Source organism: Pteropus vampyrus, unplaced genomic scaffold, assembly GCF_000151845.1.
Source record: "Pteropus vampyrus isolate Shadow unplaced genomic scaffold, Pvam_2.0 Scaffold141, whole genome shotgun sequence".
In the NCBI taxonomy this organism is placed as follows: domain Eukaryota; kingdom Metazoa; phylum Chordata; class Mammalia; order Chiroptera; family Pteropodidae; genus Pteropus; species Pteropus vampyrus.
The window spans coordinates 221,050-236,184 of NW_011888922.1; the positions used below are offsets into that span (position 1 = coordinate 221,050).

At 35.5% G+C, this 15,135-nt stretch overlaps 2 long non-coding RNA genes across 2 annotated transcripts in view; both read right to left on the bottom strand.

Moving 5' to 3' along the window:
* LOC105297594 overlaps positions 1 to 10,089 on the bottom strand; it is a 16,411-nt gene extending 6,322 nt beyond the window's left edge. Inside the window, exons 1-2 of the long non-coding RNA XR_896364.2 lie at positions 8,653 to 10,089; positions 5,014 to 8,159 (exon numbers count right to left, since the gene is read on the bottom strand). This is a non-coding gene — a long non-coding RNA (uncharacterized LOC105297594). The remainder of the gene's footprint in view (positions 1 to 5,013; positions 8,160 to 8,652) is intronic.
* A 1,454-nt stretch (positions 10,090 to 11,543) lies between these two features.
* Positions 11,544 to 14,759, bottom strand: LOC111744804. The gene is made up of 2 exons (XR_002782343.1): positions 14,621 to 14,759; positions 11,544 to 12,066 (listed from the first exon to the last, which is right to left on the bottom strand). It is a non-coding gene; the product is annotated as an uncharacterized LOC111744804 (long non-coding RNA).
* Positions 14,760 to 15,135: the final 376 nt, after the last annotated feature.

A 15,135-nucleotide genomic window follows, 5' to 3' on the forward strand; every position in this document is an offset into this window, starting at 1 on the left:
TAGTAAAGATGGTAAGGAATCAGTCACATTATGCAGGACAGGAAAAGGTGAAAGTTTTCTAAATCCTCACTTGGGGGATACATAGTTGCAAATGATAATATCTGAGTGAGTGAAGGTCATGTCAAAGCTATAGAAAGTTCATATTGACTCACCCATACTCCAAGGTCAGCCTTGTGTATGTAAGACTGGAGCAGTTTGCGCTGGGGTTATTCCTTATTAGCACATTATCAAATTTTGGTCTGTGCAATATATAGCATGACTAACAGAAAAAGTATAGCACTCTACCCTCAGCCTTGAAAACAGTTCATTTGTCACTCAGCTTTCTCAGGCTGACAACATTGATCTAAGAGTGTTCCTAAACTTCAACCTGCAGAATTAGAACAAGAGTCAGCTACCCAGGAGTTTCTGGGGGGCACAAAAATAGGCCCTAGGCCAGTTATAAGGCATATTGTTTAGAGAATAACCAATAAAACTTGATTCCCAAGGTCTTTTTGATCCACTAGAGAATATAGAACATAAGCAAATAAAAAAAAAAATAAGTGTTTGAAGGAACACTGAGGTGTGATGAGACCTGGCTAAAAAGGAAACTAGCAGTCCATGGTGATGAGCTAAAGAGGGATCAGTAAAAATTTAAAAAAAGAAAGTGGCACTTTGGTTGGCTCTTCAATGTGCAGATGGAGAGGATATATTCTAAACAAAGCTAATTACATGCACCAACAAAGAAAAATACACACTGCTTGTAAACATTTATAGGAGAGCCATGTGATAATATAGGTCAGATGGTTTTGTAACCTTTAAAATGTGAGGCACCACATTAGTTGTTAGTTATATGTTATCCACAGACCCCATCTTACTTGTGGGACAATATTTTGGTGTCTTTCGTCTAGGGAAACATACAGAAAAACATGTCTTGTTTTTCTCTGACACGTGCACTTACCAGTAAGACTTCTTTCTGATACCTTGTCAACAGTCCTTCCTAAGCACACTTGACCTCTTCAGATTACATTGCTGGCTTTCTTAAATATTAAATAACTGGAGGAGAAGCACTGGTTGAGGTCAAATTATTTATCAGGATCAATAGCTTTGACTGACTCTGGGTAGATGTGGTGCACTTTCTATATTGAAAGGTCAGAATCTGTCAGCTAGCAGGAAATGCTCTAAGCTCAAATAATGCATGTCAGGATAGCATAAAATGTTGATTGAACTATCCAAGGGCCATCTTGAAACATCTTCATTCTTTTTGTGTCTAAAATAACCACTAGATGGCACTGCTATTTCAAAATGGATTATCTTGGAAGAGAATAGAAGCACCATCACTATCTTTTGCCCTATCCCCACCCCTATTTTGTTAATGTATGCATTATGCATGTAGATGGGACTCAGGTATCTGCTCTTCATCTCTTATGCTATCAGTTTTCAAACATAAAAAATTAAGGTAGTAATAACACTGAGTGTTCTTGTGAGGGTCACATTTAATAACGGATAGTAACATATTCTGTATGGATAGTAAGTTATTACGTGGATTCTAAAGCACTGAATAGATATAAATTTGTGAAATTATTATCAATAAATATAATTCAGATGAATATCAATTGTGAGAATAGAGAGTGTAGCTAATGACAATACAAATAGCTAAGCTCCATAAGTCATAAAATGAAGAGACCGATGACAAAGAATGGAGATATTGAAAAACCCCTTCAATTGTCTGTCTCAAAAGACTGAGAGAGAGAAAAAAATATGCTTAAGGGAATTTATCACATTATGTATTTATATTTCTAAGTAGTATCAATTCTAAGTATACTTTTGTTCTTTAACAAACATCACAAGAAAAACTCATATGCATTAGTTGTAAAATATATTGAAAACATTATTCATTGTCTTGCTCAGTGACCCCTTAGTACCATCTCAAGAGATAAGTTTCCATTAGAATTTAATATAAGAAAAATTATAAAGAACTGGTCTACGACATTTTATCAGACAGTAAGAGATTATATAACTCATCTATCTTCTTAGCTACCAAGAGACTCAGAACTAATTTTAATATTTATCCCAGTATTAACCCTCCTGGATAGCATATCCTCATGCTTCCTTATTTTATTTATTTATTTATTTATTTATTTATTTATTTATTTATTTATTTATTTATGGCTTGAGGTCTATTTCTTTTCTAGAAATGTTAACATGTATTTGACTTTTTTTATGGTCTATCTCAAATTCTTTTTGAAATGAGTTAGAATATTGATAAACAAAATATGATAAAGTGTTTAAAAAGTATTTAAATACTTTGATTTGTCAATCTAGTAAAGATTCATTCAATAATTATTTGCTTTTTTGCATAGTATCCTCTAGGTATTAAAGCAAAAGAAATAAATAGCCTTTAATTGGAAACTAATATTATCAGAGAAACAAAATATACCAAATATACCATAGGCTTTTAAATTGCTTTGCAAGGCATTATCTAATTTCATGCTAACATGAGTTTGAGAATATTGCAAAAGACTCAGAGAGATCCCTGAACTGGTGGGAGGGATCTGGAAAGTCTTTATTGAGAAGTATGACTTAAGTATGTTCTGAGGATCTAGAAGTGTTTAGATAAGTAGAGGGCAAAGAAAAGGTAGAAAGAGAGATGAAAGCCTACTTGAGATCTAGGGAACAGTCAAATTAATGTAGCTTTGGTAAAGGGTTTGCATTCCTCTGAGCATTGAAAATTAGAACTGAAGACTTGAATGCAAAGCTAAGGAATTATTATTTCTCATATAAGTGTAATTGTTTTGTAAAATGCAGGCTAAAATGGGTAGTTCCTCACAATTCATGGCCCTCTAGTTAGAGCACCTACCTACTGAACTAATTGCTGATCCTTAAATATCCTGAGGCTACTCCTTGGGCTCCACAAATAATTGAAAGACCAGGTGATCAAATATGATCAGCATCTAGAAGACATCTACAATAAAACTCCTGAAACTTTTGAATTTACCTTTTGATGACGTCTAATTTAGTTAAATATTGACAATTCAAAAATATTTCTGCTTTTATAGTATGTAGATTTGTGTTGTGTCAGGTTGGTGTCCCTCAAAGTCAAGTTAAAATTTATGCTCCCAATTGTCTGGAGCATTTTTGTTTTTTGTAAGATTCTACAGAATTGATCTAAAAAAAGTTAATGGTTTGTCTATAGATTTTTTTTCTTTTAATTCTCTCTTTTTTTTAAGGGGTGAAGCACTAGGTATTCATTGATCATGTTATCTATTTAATATATAAAATCCTCTAGTTCTCTGAAATGATTATAAGTACCTCCATAATCTATTTTCTCCAGGACAAACAGCTTTTGTTTATCAACTATATCTTATGTGACATAGCTTTGAGCTGCCACTCTCACAGCCATCCCTAGACACCCATTAATCTCATCTGAACACATTTCTATTAATGTGTGTGTGTGTGTATATATATATATATATATTCCTCTTAAAGTACAGAAGCCATATCTTATCACAAAAAGAGAGCAAAGTCACCCCTTCTGTGTTTCTAGTTGTTATTTATTCGCATTCATTCATTCAAGAAATATTTGTTGAGCACCTATTTTATGCCAGGCATTTCACCTAACAGATACTTGTGGCTCCTCCCTTGGAGCTTACAACCTGAAGGCGGCGGCGGGGGACGGGGGGAGGGCGGCGGGGGGCGGGGGAGATACCAAACAAATAGAAATATGCAGTGACAATTGTGTGAAGTCTACTTTGAGAGTATGAGAGAGTTGGGATGTGGTGGTCAGAGTTGTTGCTTAAGAAAGTGATCTTAAAGCTGAGACTGAAAGAATGAATAAGTTGAAAAGATGAAGAGAAAATGGAGGGAAAAAATCTAGTTGTCTTGGAGAGTAAGCTATTAAACTTTCTGTGCCTCAGTTTCCACATCTAATAAAATAGAGCATTACTAAAACCTATCACAAAGAGTTGTGGGAAATAAATGAGAGAAAATAATTAGAAGACTTGGCTTAAGAATGATGATGATAATGATGATGACGACGACAACGACTCTCAGAAGAGGGAGCAACAGTTGGCAAGGCCTAAAGGGAGGCATATGATAGGCTTGGTCAGGAATCTGAATGAAGACAATGTGTCCCCAGCACTGAGAATGAGGGAGCACATAGGGGAAGAGTGGGAAGGGAGGCCATTTGGACAAATACGTAAGAAAGCAGAGGCCTTTTGGGAGCCACATCTGCCTTTTGACAGAATTGAGCATACTGTTAAGGGGGGAATATAGTGAATACCCATTTTTCTCAGCAATTCTTGTTCTTCCCAATCTCCCCTTGGCTTTTTATGTGAACTGATTGTAAAGTTTAATGCTATTTAGTGTTTTTAATTTGGATAATGCCTAAAATATAAGAAATAATTCTTGCCCTCCCACCACTTGGAATTACCATCAGCCTTCTTGTGCATGGGTATTTGTTGGTTTTTCAGTTCTCCTTCTGCCTTCAACAAGCTCAGCTATACACAGTTAACTCCTTTAATCTTGTCTCACCCAGTTAGTCCCATTTTCTTAATCATTTTTGTTCTTCCTCTCACTATTCCCTTGAAAATTGCTTTATCTCATGGTCAATTTATCACATAGCCATTTAATTTTTATCAGGCACATAAACCCCTTGGTGGAAATAGCACCGAGAAGCATATTTGTAGTCACTGAAGATTCCACTTTTCTGAGTATATTGCTCACTCTTACAGATTGGTTTATATACATAGCTCAAAAAGTTGAGTGCAATTAGCAGGATGTCTGTGTTCTGATCACATTGCCATCTTGGCTATTCAGTGCGTTAGTAAAACTGACTGATTCAGAATATTAGCATAAAAAGAATCTGGACTGTACCATTAGACCCACCTAAATAGCTATGTGACTGACTCAACCTCTCTGAGGTTCAGGATCTTTTATTTTAGGTGGAGGTTAAGCAAGTAGCTCTGGCATCAGACTGGCAGGGTAAAAATCATCAGTCTCCTCTGCCAGCACTGTGACATCAGCTAAGTGACTTACCTCCTCTTTACCTTAGCTTCTTCATTTATAAAATGAGAATGATAGCATACCTCTGCGATAGGGCTGTTGTGAATATGAACAGCAAAGTACTTAGAATTCTGAGAGCCTGCAGGAAGTGAGAACTCAGTGAATGCTGGCATTCTTTTATATAAAATGGGTACAATAAAACCTACCTTACAAGAATATATATATATATATACATATATAATGTAAATCACTTAACTATTATAAAATTTTATGGTTCACTAAATGTAATCTGTCCACATATATTTGCCTTCATGAATGCATCATGTAGAGGTAAATTTTTCATAAAAGATGAAAAAGTCTTCAGATGACTAGTAGTAAATACAATTGAATACTTCCCAGTTTCTTGGAGAAATGATAGCTTTCTAAGATTTGAAGTAATAGAAGAAATCATGAAGAAAAGATTGACATATTCAATTACATATAATTTTGAAATGTATGTACAATGAAAAAATATCATAACTGAAATAAAAAAAACAACAGATTGAGAAAAATATTTACCCAAATATGCCAAAGGAAATTGTTATGAAGATTAAATGAGATTAAATGAGATGATGAATGTGAAAATGCATAGTTAACTCTGAAGCATAAAAAATATTTACGTTCTGAAAAATTATGCTACAATTTACTGAGCAATTCTTGTGCACCAGGCACTTATTATATCCATATAATCCTGATACTAACTGAGGGCTACCTGCACTCTAAGATCTCTCTAATTCTATGGCTTAGGGGTGACCAAAACTTTAAAGGGAGAAATCTCATTAATCTGATGTCATTCTTCTCCTTGTGCTCCTTAAATAAGCTCTGGTCACCTGAGTTTCCTTGAGGCTCTATTTGTAATGTCCCATGTCAAACTCAGTCCTTCCCCTAAAAGGAATTTACTCCACATATATTGTGTTTATAGGAACTTTAGGGATAATGAGGGTGACACAGGATATCACTGCAAAGCCTTTGCCATCTTTTTGTCCCCTACTCCTATTACTCTCCTCCCTCCTTCTCAGAAACATATTTCTTCCTTATATCATGAAGAATTATTTCCTTTCTTAAAGCCTTGAAGCCTACCTCAAGTGGACTTATTAAGGCAATTTCTGAACAAAGGAGGCCCTCTTCCTAAAGTAAATCTTACATTAGCCTCTAAGAGGATTAAAATGTCCCTATTTAATTATGTATATTATTTCAAATCCTCACAAAAGTCTTGTAAGGTATGTCCATTCTCATATGTGGTACATGAAGAAATAAAGACAGAGAGATGAAATGCCTCCTTGAAATTATATATCAATAGGTAGCTACATGGTCTTAATAATAATTAAAGCAATAATATGTAAATATATAAATAATATATATGTAAAAGGTATATGTGTAAATAAATTAGAGAAAACATTTATATCCCAAGTGACTTGAACTATAAACTCTCATAATAGGAAATAGAAATGTACTGCTTTGCTTCTGTCTGTATAATATCACTACTTATCCTACTGATAACAATAATAAAAATAACAACATGTAACATATGTTGAGTTTATTGTGTACCAGGCAACATTCTAGGTGCTTTACATGTATTAACTTTTTTAATCTCACAACAATCTAAACAGTTAAACACTATTATTATCCCCATTCCATGGATAAGAAGTATAAATAAATTAAACAATTTGCCCAAGTATACAAGCATGCAGAAGCCTGTAACCTAATAAGCTCTCATAAGCTCTACACTAACACAAAATAAAAGATTCACTAGCCCTTGTAATTAAAGACCTTAAAAATCACACCATAGCAAGTCCAAGTTTTACATTCTTTAAAATTAGGAAATGTTTTATTTAAAACAATAATACCAAGTACTAGTGACATTGTGATAAAACTGGTTATACACATGTGGTAAATGGTCATGGAAAGCTGGCCTTTTTGAGAGACAAAATTGATTATCATCTTTGACTCAGTTTGTCTCTGGGGAATTTATTATAGAGAAATAAACTTTTTAAATATAAAAAGATATATATCATGTTACTCATTGCAGCTTAAATGTCTAACAACTGGGAAAATATGATATATTAATTCAGTGAAATATAATACAGTCATTAAAATTTCAATTATGGACTATGTTTTTACATGGAAATATGTATCTATAATGTTAATAAAAATCTATGAACAGAATATATACATATTATTACTATTTTAAAAAATAAATGCTTATGAACAAAGAATCAATATAGAGTATATAAAGTTAAATTGGTAGAAGAAAAATGATTTTTTTTAACATTTTTATCTTTAAATTACATTTACGTTATAATTTATTTGAATACAACAATAAAATGGGTAGGCAATTTGGGGAATCAAAGAGGATTTCATATGTATTATTCATGGTTACTCTTGGAGAGGGATCTAGTCTTGGAGAGGGACCTGATGCCATTTTTTCACTCAGCATAAATCCTATAAACTTCTACAAACCAAATAGCTTTTCCAGCCAACCTTTTGTACTCAATACTCCTCAAGAATTCACTTCTAGAATGTCTTTCTGTGGAAGGAGTTATCAAGAGGAAACCGACATGCCCAGCCCCCAAATTCCTCGTGAATTATTACCTTTCCGTGTCACTATTATGATGAAATGTGTTCTGTCATTCACATGTGTTGGGCTGAGGAAAAACGAAAACCCCTGTAGAAAGAACTAAATACTCTTACCCAGAAAAGTACTTGTCCAAATCCGCATTACTCCGCTAAACACCTACATTGCTTGCTTTGAGTCATGAATTCTCTAATGTGTGAATTGGCTTCTCACATCGCTTGGGAGCTCTTGAGAGCAGACAGGACCCATATCTGTTCATTTTGTTTTCTCTAAATCACAGTGATATGCCTAAATTGTTCCTCTAATCTTGAGTGCTTTTTCCTCTCTTTGCCTTCTAAAGGAATCCTACTCAATCTTCTAGCTCTGAGAGATCACATCTGTGCAGAGCTTTCCAACCCCGGTCAGGCAGAGAGAAGAGTTCCTGCCTCTTATTTGCAGTATCATTCTGAACACCCTCAGATATTACATTTCTGACAGTGGCTGTTTCATCCCACCACAGCACTGTCCTTGTAGTTATTGTCGGCTTTACAAACGGTATGTCCACTTGGTAAAATCTTGACTAGAACTACAAAAAAGAGAAAAGGAAAGCCTTTACATTTATTTCAACCCCTGAGAAGCACCATGTATATAAAGCACACTGTACATATCATAGTTTTATCAGTATTATATAAGTGTATAGTTATATAAGTATTCATTATATAAGTAGTCTTACCAATGTACTGTTCAGTAACATGCTTTTTTTAAATTTTAATCCACATAAAAATATAGTATGGATAATTATCCATGTCAATTCATATAGATTTGGTTTAGTTTATTCTTCTAAATCTATGGTGTTCCATAATAGAGATGCTCAATAACTTACCTAATTTTATTTCAATGGATATTGAATTCAATTGTATTCAATTGTTTACTATCTTAAATAATACTGCAGTGAATATCTTTATATGTGTATCTTTCTTCACTTTTTAATCTTTTTCTAGGACAAATGTCTAGAAGTGAAATAGCTGTGTAAATCTATACACATATTTTCAAATTTGATATATAACTACATTACCCACCAGAAAGGCTGTACCAGTTGTAACTCCCATGAGACCTTATTGAAGTCCTTGATTTTCTGTGCCCTTTCAGCACTGATTATCTTCATATTATCTTTTAAGAACTTGTTTATCTCTCTTGCTTCCAATTAGACTGGTTTTATAGAGGGCAACAATGTATGTTTATCATCTTTTGATGTCCAATTAGATTTTCAAAAATACATATGAATACTTGTCTAATGGAAATTTGTAAAATAAATGTGAAAAGTTTAAATGCTAAATCATTAAGCAGATTATTTATATACTACCATGTATATAAATACATGCATGACAAATCGAATTCTGGTTCTGTCTTCTATTCACTCTATCCTGAGGCAGGACACATAAACTCTTTGAGCCTCAGTCTCTTCTTCAGTAAAATGAGCTCAGTAGTGCCTCTAATTTTTTGTAACAACATGAATGTAAGGATTGAATAAGAAAATCCTACAAAATCTTGCTAATCCCATTAAGGTTTACAAAATAGCAGCATTAGTATTAGCTGGGAGCTGATTATAAATATAGAATCACAGGCTATACCTAGACCTACTGAATCAGAATCTGCATTTTAACAAGGTCTCCCAGTGATTCTTATTCAGTTCAATATTTGAAAAGCACAGATAGAAAACATTAGCATAGAAGCAGACTAATAACATGTAATCAATAAAATAATAACAGTGATGATGCAGATATGATGTATGTAAAGTACCCAGCATTGAATAAATCATAGTTGCTTTGATTTTTATTCACTGTTCAAATTTGGCTTTAAACCAACAACCTGGGCTCATAAAAAATGCTGCATCTCTTTAATGTATGCATAAGTTCTATTTGGGGGTGTTAAGCAATGTCCTACGCAGTGGAAAGAATGTGATTTGCACTTGGCCATTACTTTGGGAGGCAGTGGAGCATGGGCCTTGGGAACCAGAAAGAGTTGGATTTGAGTCCTAGCTCTGTTTCTCATTAGCTCTTGGTTTCCAGGTAAATCAAGAGATTTACTTAGCTCTGTTCTCTTCAGCTGGTTGTACTGAGACTTTTAATAGTTTACCTGTATAATACCATGAGCAATATTTGGCATATTTCAGAGTTGGGAATAATATCTACTAATAGTTGCTGTGATAAGTGTTCAATAGTGTTCTAATTAGGTATTTCATTTACTCTTCGTGAAATCCAATAGCTAAAGATTTATCATTATTCTTATTTATGAAAAGGTAAGTAGTCTTAGAGTTAGGTGAAGTCACTTGCCTAAGGCCACACAGCCTCCTGTAAATGGCGTAGCTGACTATATAAACCTAGGCAGTCCGATGTCACAGCTTAATCCATCTTTTTTTCTTTTCTTTTTCTTTTTTTCCTTTTTTCCTTTTTTTTCCTTCCTGAAAAAGCCCTCCTCAAAAAAGGAAACAATTAAAAACCTCCAAAGAAACCTTTCCTTTTCCAATCAAAATTTCCAACCGTTTGGTTTTCCCCCCCCCAACCCCCCCCAAAAATAAATCCCTGAACAAACGGGAAAAACCAAGAACCCAAAGGGACCTCAACAAAAAACAAAAGGAAGGGGGCAAAAAACAAAAGGCAACGAACCCAAGAAAAATTTTTTTCTTTTCATTGTCTCATGTTTGTCAGGGCTTTTAATAGCTTTAAATTTCTTTCACATGTGGTCAATAATAATGAACACACTTATGCATTTAATAAGTATCAGACGCTGCTCTAAGGATTTTCCTCAGTAATTAACTGAGGTATTAATTCAGTCAATCCCTATAACGACTCAATGATATGGGTGCTTTAGGCACCCTCAATTTACAGATGAAGAAACTGAGGCCAAAGAATTTATGTCAGTTGCTCAAGGCCACAGTTGTAGCTAAAATTCAAACCCAGGCAGCCTTGCTATAGAATCTATTCTTTTAACCACTATGCCAATATCGAGATATCAGTAGAAAGGTTCTAGCATGATCACTTCATAGATGAGCACAAATCTTCAGAATAATATATTATTTGCCAGAAGTTACATAGATTGCTAGTTGCAGAACTGAGATTAAAATCCAAGTATTCTGAATCCAGGCTATTGAAATAAGAAAAGGTAACCCAAGCAAAACAGCCACAAAGAAAGCCATAAAGGAGTTTGTATGGAAACTGAGGTCCACAACATGCTAGAAGGGAAGGGTCCTCTGCATTGCCTGAGAGATTTGGTTTGTCAGTTTTGAATGAAGCAATAGTTTTCTCCTTCCCGGAAAGCCCATTCTCCCATCAGTTTGATCCTGCATCTGGAATTATGTTTGACTCTGAATTTGCAATGCACAATAATGTGGTTTTATTTCTGTTTGTGTTTTTCCTTCTTATTCTTATTTTCCTTCTTCTTAACAGTCAGACCCATCCCCTTTACATTAGTCCACTGAGATTGTGTTAAATTAAGAAAAATAATCCTCCAATGAAAACACCAGTATTCCTATTCTCTGTGGTATGCTATTAACACACCATTTCTGTCTTGTAATTATTGTCAATTGTTACTTCTCTTTTTAAAAATCTGCTCTCTCTTCCCATTTTCCAGATCATGTAGCTTATAAATGCTTTTCATTTATTTTTGATTTGGGGCTCTAATTTGTTCCTAAATTGCCAACTGTCAACATTTTGAGATTCAATGTTTGATTTATAGTATTAGATCCTGCCTTTCTCTTCTAGTAACAAAATAAATACGTGGATGTTTGTTTAGAATTGATAGAAAAAATATTTTTAAAGTATACAAAGCATTATTTCCATGTAATTTGATTTTATTTTTAGTGTAAAGTAAGCAGAGAAAATATTATCCTTTTTTTTTAAATAGAAAAATAACCTGCAGTTCAGAGAAATTAACTCAGAGAAATTAAATGAGTGGCAAAAAAGAAGGAGGCTGTCATTCTCCAGGAAACTTTTATTTCTTTTTCTGAATGATAGAGGGGAAGAAACTAGGTTAACACCTGGATTTGAATCATCACTATCCTTCTTAGCTTCTGTGTAAACTTGGGCATACCACATACCTTTTCCAAGTAAGAGTATCTACCAATCAGAATAGAGGTGATTAAAGATTGTATTACCCACACTCGAAAACAAATTCAGTATTGGAGTAGGTCAAGTGATATCTAGAGTGCTTTTGGTTTGGTCAAGTGGGTGGATAGTGCTACTTTAATAGAGAGAGGGAAGGTGAGACACTCAACTGGCATTTGATCTTACGAATCTAAGGTTCAGCGGACAGATTGGGTGAGAGTTGTAGGCTCCATGGTGGTCCTGTTCTGCAAATGGTGTGCTGCCTTCTCTTGAGTGACCAAATTGATTCGTTAGTCCAAGAAGATATCATTGGGCTCTTCAGTGTGGTTTCTTTAAAGTATTTCTTTGCAATTGCATTATTTCGGCAAGTCTCAAAGGTACATTTGTGATCTGAAGGAAGCAACACAAAGAAGTTATAACGGTGCCTCGTATCCCCTATATGCTCAGTAAGAAGCAACAAGAAAAGGGTGAATTGGGCAAGATGGGAACCAATTGGTCACAGTAGACACAGTGCTTGGAGAGAGCAGTTGTGTTGAGCCCTGGAGTTTCAGAGAAAATGGGCTGGTGTGGTGGGAAGTGGAAATCAAGAGACCCCAACTGAATCATTCCACGTCTCCTGATTTCAGGTTCCACATGTTGAAAATGAGGGGCTAACCTATAGCAGTCCTAGGATTTTAGCAGTCTATTCATGGGGCTAGTGAACAGTGTACAGTAGGTGTATCTGGGGCTTCTGTGGCATGGGCCAATGTATGTCTCCTTTCTTTTTCCTTTAATACAAAGGACAGAGAAAGTAATGATTCTATGAATATACAGCCCCCCTCCCCCGCCACTGCCCCAAAGGGAAAATTAAGTAGTAAAGGGCTTTACTATTGCAAAGAAGCCGATAATAAGACAATTAGGACCATTAAAAATTGGCATAGCATCAAGACCAGATGAATTACATGGCTTCATTCTGACAGCAATGTCAAGGGGATGGGAAAAACCATTGGCCGTCTTTAAGGTCAAGAGACTCCCCACACAGGCAGCAAATGTTCTCTTAAGTCCAAAAGCTAGAACCAGGCCCAGGTATAAAGGTACTGTGTCGCTAAAGGGTACCTCAGATTACACATCTCCAACTGAGGCTTTTATGTGCCTTCTAAGACCCTCTCCATCTTTTCATTATGCCACCAGTAATACCATTTCTTATAGACCTGACTCTGTCCCCCATTAAAATGTGAGCCTCTCTAGAGCAAAGCTTTACTTTTCCATGTCAGATATGGTGACAGCACAGAGAAGATACTCAGCAAATTTGTGGTATGACTAAATGAATAAATGAAAGAAGTGGGGGATGAATCTTTGGCCTCAGTCCCATATAAGCTTCCTCAGAGACATATGTTTTGGGGAAGAATATTGGTAATACCCTTCTCAAATTAAAATCTCGAAGAATCTGTTTTTCTACAAGAACCTGGCCAATTCCTAAGAAGTCCTAAGAATAGTATGACCCTTGCAAAAGAAATTTGAGAAGAAAAAGCACATGACCAAAAAAAGCCTAGCTACTGAGCATGGGACCATTCTTAAAGACTTCATTTTCAAATGCATCCAAAATGTGAATATATGGGTAGTAAATATTGTGTCTGGATATCCTGTACATCTTGATATATAGAAGAGGTAAAACTCAGAAAACTTAAGTCAGACAGACTAGGAGACAGACTAGGAGACAGAAGCCTCTTCTCTGTCCACTATGCCCAAAACCTCCCAACTTTATGAGACACTTATGTTTTTATGCCTCTGGCATATAAGGCAATTGGAATCATGTCAAACAAGGTTTGTGATCACTGTTCAACTTCATTTGTTGTGCATAGCAAATGATAGTGGGCCTAAGAGTGCTGTCCTTTAGACATGACTTGCTGGTTCTGAATTAGGGTCCCTATTCTGGAGCTCTGACCACTATTTCTCAGGCAGGCCCCTTCTCCAGTGGGGGTGCCTAGGTGGAACTCTTAACAGTATGGAAGGGAGATGCATTGTCATTCCCATTGAATAGTGGGGAAACTGAGATTTAGAAAATATGTAACACCCCAAGGACATATTGGCCTAAAAAGTCTGGAGAAAAGTCTGGAGTTGATACCTAGTCTCCTGCTTCCTCGTCCAATATCATTTCTACTAGCCCTCAGCTCAAGACAGTTATGAGACTTTACAGATCTTTTTGCTTTTTTTTTAACGTTTAAAAATTAAGTTTATTGGGGTAACATTGGTTAATACAATTACATAATTTTCATGTGTATATTATAATTCGTCATCTGTATATTCTATTGTGTTTTGGTTTTACCATCCAAAATCCAGTTTCCTTCAGCTACCATATATTTGATCCCATTTACCCACTTCACCCTACCCTTACCCCTCCTCCCATATTTGAATCCCCTTTACCCCATCTACCTCCTCTAAGACTTTACAGATCTTAAAGAGGGTGCGGTATCAGCTGCTATAGAGATGCATTGTTGTGAATCTGAATCCTGATGCTGGCACTTACCAGTTGTATGACCTTGGAGAAACTGCATATCTCTGAGGCTCAGTTTCCTTTCCCGTGTAATGAGAGAACTAATACCTACCTCACTGAGTTGCTCTGAGAATTAAATCAATCTGTGAATTAATTAACTTATTCTCCGCCTTGTACCAGAAAGGATTCAAGGTGGCTTACAAGGACACAATAATATGATTTAAGAATGGGGGAGAAAAGAAATAAGAAGAAGACAGGCAGATAGGGAAGTTAGTACAATGCAATGGCTAGGAATAGATGTGTTTTTCACAAAGCTGTCCAGTGGCAAACCCCAAAGAGGAAGCTTGACAGCTATATTGTTTTCTGTGTCCATTAGGTTATATCAAATCCTTAATGTAAGGGGAGCACAGCTAGGTTTAAGGTATGAGGTATAGTTCATATTCCTATATTTAAGATATAGGGTATCCTTACCTGTATTACAGGTTCCAAGCATTATATTTGGCAATGAGGATCAGTGATAAAAAAGGCAGACATGGTCATTGCCCTCATGGAGGTGACTATCTTCATGACTTCGTGGCATCAATATGATGTATCTCATCCATAATATCTTCCTGGATCAAAAAAAGCAAAGAATAAATGTGTTAGTTAAAGTTCCACATGCCAAACTCTGAGCACAGTGTCTGGTATAAAAAATATGTTTAACATTCATTCGCCCACTTATTTAACAAATGTTTATCTGTCTATGATATCTACATCTATGCCTTGTCCAGGCACTGGGGATGTGCAGGGACAAAACATCTCTACCTACATTCTAGTTTAGGAGAAAGATGATCAACAAGATCATTAGGTAATGTATGTGGGACAATAGATATTGATAGGAAAGAGCACTTGAATCCAGTTCAGAGAGAATGATCAGGAAGGCCTCACTGAGAAGGTGGCATTTGAGTCCAAACCTGAAGGAAGACAGGGAGGGAGGCATGAAGTTT